The sequence below is a fragment of the Arachis hypogaea genome, chromosome 13 (assembly GCF_003086295.3).
Source record: "Arachis hypogaea cultivar Tifrunner chromosome 13, arahy.Tifrunner.gnm2.J5K5, whole genome shotgun sequence".
Taxonomy (NCBI): domain Eukaryota; kingdom Viridiplantae; phylum Streptophyta; class Magnoliopsida; order Fabales; family Fabaceae; genus Arachis; species Arachis hypogaea.
The window spans coordinates 94,934,731-94,941,394 of record NC_092048.1 but is presented as its reverse complement, the minus strand read 5'-3'; the positions used below and the strand labels follow the sequence as shown (position 1 = coordinate 94,941,394).

The 6,664-nt window shown below is 38.4% G+C and overlaps 1 non-coding gene across 1 annotated transcript; it reads left to right on the top strand.

The window, feature by feature from the left end:
* The first annotated feature begins 3,976 nt into the window (after positions 1 to 3,976).
* On the top strand, positions 3,977 to 4,083 carry LOC112738619 (small nucleolar RNA R71). Its single transcript, XR_003169569.1, has one exon. It is a non-coding gene; the product is annotated as a small nucleolar RNA R71 (small nucleolar RNA).
* Positions 4,084 to 6,664: the final 2,581 nt, after the last annotated feature.

Here is a 6,664-nt window from a genome sequence, read left to right as displayed (position 1 = left end):
CAATACTTCTTTGAACTTCATGTCCTGCCTATGAGCTCCCATGCAAGTTTTCACAAGCATGCAACCTTAATACATAATCATACAACTAGAACCACCACTTCTCCTAATCTTTTGTTTGCCTCAAAATTGTTTAATTCCTCAATCCTTCTTTTCAAAGAACTTTCATGTGATGCATTTTTGAAGTATTGAGTGCAAACAAGTGTGAAAAGTGTAGTGTTGTGAATAGTCAAGCATCTTAGTTATTGAATTACAGAAAAACTATGCTATGCAGGCAGGCAGGGTATTATGTAACTTTCAATTTAGCAGCATCTGATACAAAATAATCACTGAACAATACAACCTTTTGGAGTTCGCTTGCTTTCCTCTTCCTCATCATCATTGCCGATCTTTACATTCCTCTCTCTTCCTTTTGATAGATGATGCTTAATCCTTCCAAAAGTTTGTATGGTACCCTACAGTGATATTGAAAGTTGCTTGTTCCCCAAGCACTTGAAAGAAGAAATGGTTAGCTTGCATGATTTATTTGTGGGCTTTTGAACTTACTTTGGTGTGGGAACACCAAACTTAGTACCTTGCCAATGGTTCTCATGCATCGAATTAACCATGTGTGAAACTCTTTTTCTTTTTTTTTTTCTTTTTTTTTCAAAAGCAATAAAACTGAAAACTAGGAAACAGCAGAATAGTTAACTAGTTCATCCAACATGCTTGAAGCCAGCATTATGCAGAAAGTGAGAATGTGTTTTATGATGGGATTTTGGTGGAACACCAAACTTAGAATCCTTCATTCTCCTTTAGATTGTTTTGGTGTGCAAAACCAAACTTAGCTTCTTGCAATATAGATAAAACTAATTAACCTTTTTATTGAAATAGATATGAAAAGATAGTTACCTCCGGTTGGGTTGCCTCCCAACAAGCGCTCTTTTATTGTCACTAGCTTGACATCTTGCTCTTTGATTATGGAGGCTGAAAATCATAATGCCTCAGTTTTTCTCCTCTTGCTGTAGGATTCCTTTCCTCCATGACCTGCACAATCACAAATAATTCAAGTGATGATTGATATTCAAGCTCAGAATGTGATTCAGAATGTTAGCTGGCACAAATTATCAAACAGTTGATGGACTTGGAAGATTAGTGGCAGAAATTGCTTCTCTTGTGTAAGCAAGAGCATTGCATAGAGCCAGAAATTTCCAGGAAAACTTCACTTTGTTGCTAAGGCGAAGTTTTAGTTATCTCAGGCAAAAATTCAAACAGTTAGTGGGTTAATTGAAAATTAAAGAACAGAAAAGAAAAAGTGCTTGATCTAGATCTCCACTTCACTTAATCATTGTCAATCTAATCAATCTCCGGCAACGGCACCAAAAACTTGATGTGCGGAAAACGATCCGACACAAAACTCACCGGCAAGTGCACCGGGTCGCATCAAGTAATAATAACTCACGGGAGTGAGGTCGATCCCACAGGGATTGAAGGATTGAGCAATTTTTGTTTAGTGGTTGATTTAGTCAAGCGAATCAAGATTTGGTTGAGAGATTTGTGAATTACAGAATTTAAATCGCATGGAAAGTAAAGGGATTGGGGAATTGGCATGAAATTAAGAGAACAGGAATTAAAGTGTTGAATCTTAAAGAACAAGAAATTAATTGGCAGAAACTTAGAACGCAAGAAATGTAAATTGCAGAATCTTAAAGTGCAAGAAATGTAAATGGCTTGAATTGTAAAGGGAATTGGGAATTGGAATTGCAGAAATTAAACAAGGAAAAGTAAAATTCAACAAACAGAGAAATAGAAAATGACTTGGATTGAACCGGATCTTAAAACAGAAATGTAAATGAGATTGAAAAACATTAAACAGAGGATGTAAAATTGGAATTCAGATCTCAGGACCCAAGAGACTAGATAACCAAGTCTAGATCTCAATGCCTTCCTAGATCCAACAAGAACAATTGCAAAGGAAATGTAAATTGCAAAGAAAGTAGATGAAGAAGCAATTAACCGAAACTGAGATTTAATTAAGCAGAGAATTAAACAAGATCCCAAGGTGAGATTGAAATAGAAGTTCTTCAATTCTCCAACGCAAGATCCAAGACAATTGTAATTGAAATTGAAAGCAAGAAAACTAAGAGGAAGGGAATTCAATTCTCCTTCCCCGAGACTTAGAAATTAAAATTCACTCAACACCAAAAGCTCTCCGAAAACTCCCTATGAAAACTAAAAGGGAAAGCTCCTATCAAAACTAAAATCCTATGCTATTTATACACTTTCTTCAAATGGTCTTCAAGCCTTCAATTGGGCCTTTGCTCTTGATGGAATTGGGTTGATAGAGGCCTTGGTTGATTGCTCTTGGAGTTTGGAGAAGAACCGAAGTGAACCGGGTTTGGAATCATGTAAGCTTGAGTAAAAGTTTGAGTAAAAGTTTGAGGCAAACTTTTACTCCAACTTTTCACATCAGCCACCCTCTTTTGCTGATACCAACGTTGGGGCAAAAGTTTGGGGTCAAACTTTTGCTCCAACGTTGGCCTCCCCTTGCACACTCATGGCGCCAACGTTTGCCAAAAAGTTAGAGGCAAACGTTGGCGCAAACGTTTGCTCTCTAGGGTGTGTTGTTCATGCGCCAACGTTTGCCAAAAAGTTTGAGGCTAACGTTCGCGCAAACTTTTGCTCTCCAGGGTGTTGATTTGTGATGCCAAAAGTTTGCCAAAAAGTTTGAGGCAAACTTTTGCTCCAGCTTTTTGCCCAAAACTTTGCACAAAAGTTTGAGGCAAACTTTTGATCTAGCTTTTTGTCCAAAATTTTGCACAAAAGTTTGAGGCAAACTTTTGGTCCAGCTTTTTGCTCCCTGGTTCATTTTCACTTATTCCAAAAGTTTGAGCTAAAGTTTGAGGCAAACTTTTGCTCAAACTTTTTGTCCTCTCTTCCTCCTAGCCATTCCTCCTTGCTTCAACCTTTCTCCAAGCTTTCTTCACCTATCATTAATCAACCAAACACATCAAAGCTATGCTCAAAATCATGAGATATTCATTCTTTCATAATATGTGACAATTATAGCATAAAACCTCATGAAATTGCATTAATTCATACATGGTTGATTAAATCAAAGGAAACATGAAAATTTACCCAATTGGCTTGCTTATGGCTCAAGAAAGTGCATAATTCAATTGAAAACAAAAGAAAAAGGCTAGTGAAACTAGGCTAAGATGACTTGTCATCATACCCCACTTGAGATTCCAACCTCTTGATGATGTCTCCCTGGTTCTTAAAATTTGCTCGCACTTCCTTCTTAAACACCTTGTTGTCTTGAATCTCTTTGTATATGCCTTCAAGCAGGTTCTCAATCCTTGAGAGTCTGTCATCAGATGATGGTAGGTTGGGATTGGAGGTAGAAGGATGAGGAGTGTTATTTTGGTTTTGATATGGATGTGGAGAGGCGTTGTTATGGTGGTGTTGATATGTTCTCTGTGTGAATTGTTGGTAAGCTGCATTCTTGTTGGGGTTGTGACGTCTCTGATCTTGGCTTTGATCTTGTTGATTCCCTCACCCAAAGTTTGGGTGATTCCTCCAACCAGGGTTATAGGTCTTGGAGTATGGGTCATGATTTTGTCTAGCTGAATTCCCAATGTAGTTGGCTTGCTCCTGCTCACTCTCTGCCTCTACATTCACTCCCTCTTGGGTTGTTGATGAGGTGGTAATTGCTGCTACTTGGTTCCTCTCCATCTTCTTGGTGAGGTCAGCTAATTGCTTGGTAATGAGCTTGTTTTGGGCCAGTAGAGCATCTACATTGTTTAGCTCCATCACTCCTCTAGTGTTCCCTCTTTCGGAGGCATAGAAGTAGTCATTCTCTGCTACAGTTTCAATGATATCTATGGCCTCCTCAATGGTCTTCTTCTTGTTCAGAGATCCCCCGGATGAGTGGTCTACTGCTTTCTTTGATTCATAAGAAAGGCCTTCATAGAAAATGTGTAGATGCACCCATTCATTGAACATATCTAGTGGACACCTCCTTGTTAGGTCCTTAAACCTCTCCCATGCTTCATATAGAGTCTCACCATCCTGCTGCCTGAAAGTTTGAACCTCAGCTCTCAGCCTGTTGATTCTTTGAGGAGGATAGAATCTGGCTAAAAATTTGTTCACCACATCTTCCCAGGTTGTCAAACTCTCCTTAGGGAAGGATTCCAGCCATTTAGATGCCCTATCCTTGAGTGAGAAAGGGAACAAAAGTAGTCTATAGGTGTCAGGATGAACACCATTAGACTTCACAGTATCACATATCCTCAGGAAGGTGGTTAGATGTTGTTTGGGGTCTTCTTGGATGCCTCCTCCGAATGAACAGTTGTTCTGAACAAGGGTGATGAGCTGTGGTTTTAGTTCAAAGTTGTTGGCATGTATGGTTGGCTTTTGAATGCTACTCCCACAGTTTCCTGGGTTTGGGTTGATGTAGGAGCCTAGAACTCTTCTCTCTTGCCCAGCATGATTTGCTAGACCTTCTCTGCCATGGTTGTGAGCCTCTTCTTCATGAATGTTCTCCATATTCTCCTCCATGTCTAGTTCAAAGTACCCTTCCTCTTCCTCAGCATCCACTACTCTTTTTCCTCTTGCTTCCCTCCTTAATCTAAGGAAGGTCCTCTCAGGTTCAGAATCAAAGGAAGTTGAAGCCCCGCTTCTCCTCCCTGTCATACAACCAACAAGGTACAAGCAAGGAAACAGATCCAGAAAGTATTCTGTTAGAATTACTGTTAGTGTGAGTGATGCAATATATCAAACAGTTAGTGGGTTAGTGAACTGAATTGTAAATAACTAAAAAAATAAACGAAAAAGTAGGGGGAAGGGAAGAAATTAACTAAAACTGAAAGCGAATTAACTCAACAGAAATTTAAATCAAACAAAAGAAAAATGCTCAATCTAGTTATCCTCCAATTTAATCATTGTTGATTCAAAATCAATCCCCGGCAACGGTGCCATAAACTTGATACGCACAAAACTTGTCTCTCAACAAATTTTCTTCGGCAAGTGCCCCAAATTTGTCGTCAAGTAAAAACTCACAATAGAGTGAGGTCGAATCCCACAGAGATTGATCGATCAAGAAACTTTAATTAGAGGAATGTTCTAGTTGAGTGAACCAGAATTTCATTTGAGATTTGTAGAAAATTAAATGGCGGGAAAGTAAATAGCAGAAACGGTAAATGCTAGAAAGAAAGAGCTGAATGTCAATGGCGGAAAGTAAATTGCAGAATCTTAAACGGGAATGGGGTAATTGCTCATAAAAGTAAATGGCAGAAATTAAAGAGAATGGGTAAGATCAGAAATGGGGAGTTCATTGGGCTCAGGAGATGTTGCATTCTCCGGATCAAGTTCATTTTCATCTCTTCCTCAATCAATGCATTCATTGATCTCCTTGGCAATCTTAAGTGATCAAATTCCAATTTCTTGGTAATTTAATCTCTCAAATCTTGATCAATAGCCAATTCCTTGGTCATTTACTCATGAGAAGAGATGAAGTATGGTCACTGATTATACCACATGCATTTCCCAAATCAAGTGCTTGTAGGATTATAGTCACATATCCATCCAAACCCAATTTGGTCCAGCATGAGAAAGCATTTCTAGCATGATCTCTTCATTCCTCTTTCAAGGTTCAGAAGAGATCCAAGTATGAATAGCTTCTTTTCCAAGATAACTACCCAATTGGATGAAGATCGAAAGCTTTCTAGTAAAATCAAGAGAAAAGATAGAATAAGGAGAATGAAAACTAATATTGATCCATCAAATTACAACAGAGCTCCCTAACCCAATGAAAGGGGTTTAGTTGTTCATAGCTCTGGAAAATGAAAACCAAGATGGAGAATACATGATGAAAGTAAAACTAGAAGTGCAGAGAAAGTAAAATACAGAGAGTAGTTCTATGCCAAAGGCTCCCTAAAGTTTCCAACTCTCTAACTAATTCAAAGCTACTCCTATATATACTACTCTTCTCATCTTCTAGTTGGCTCTTCAAGTCTTGAGTATGGGCCTCTAAACCTTGAGTTTGAAGCAGTTATCCTTTTCATTGGGCTTAGCTTTGCTTGTAGAGAGAAAAGGTGAAGTAGGCAGGGACTTTGACTCAGGACGTTAGTGGTGTCAATGATGAGATATTTTGTTGAGAAACGAATCTCTCACAAAACATCACAAAACTAACCGGCAAGTGTACCGGGTCGTATCAAGTAATAAAAACTCACGGGAGTGAGGTCGATCCCACAGGGATTGAAGGATTGAGCAATTTTAGTTTAGTGGTTGATTTAGTCAAGCGAATCAAGATTTGGTTGATGATTGTGTGACTTGCAGAATATAATTTGCATTGAAGTAAAGAGAACAAGAAATAAATTGCTGAAACTTAAAGAACAAGAAATTAAATGGCAGAAACTTAAAGTGCAAGAAATGTAAATTGCGGAATCTTAAAGTGCAAGGAATATAAATTGCTTGAAATGTAAAGGGAATTGGGGAATGGATTTGCAGAATTTAAACAAGGAAAAACTAAATTGCATCAAACAGAAGAGGGAAAGGGAATTGGGATTGAACCGGATCTTGAAGCAGTAAAGTAAATGAACAGAAAAAGCGATAAACATGGAATTGAAATGAGAAATTCAGATCTCAGGACCCAGAGACTAGAAAACCAAGTCTAGATCTCAATGCC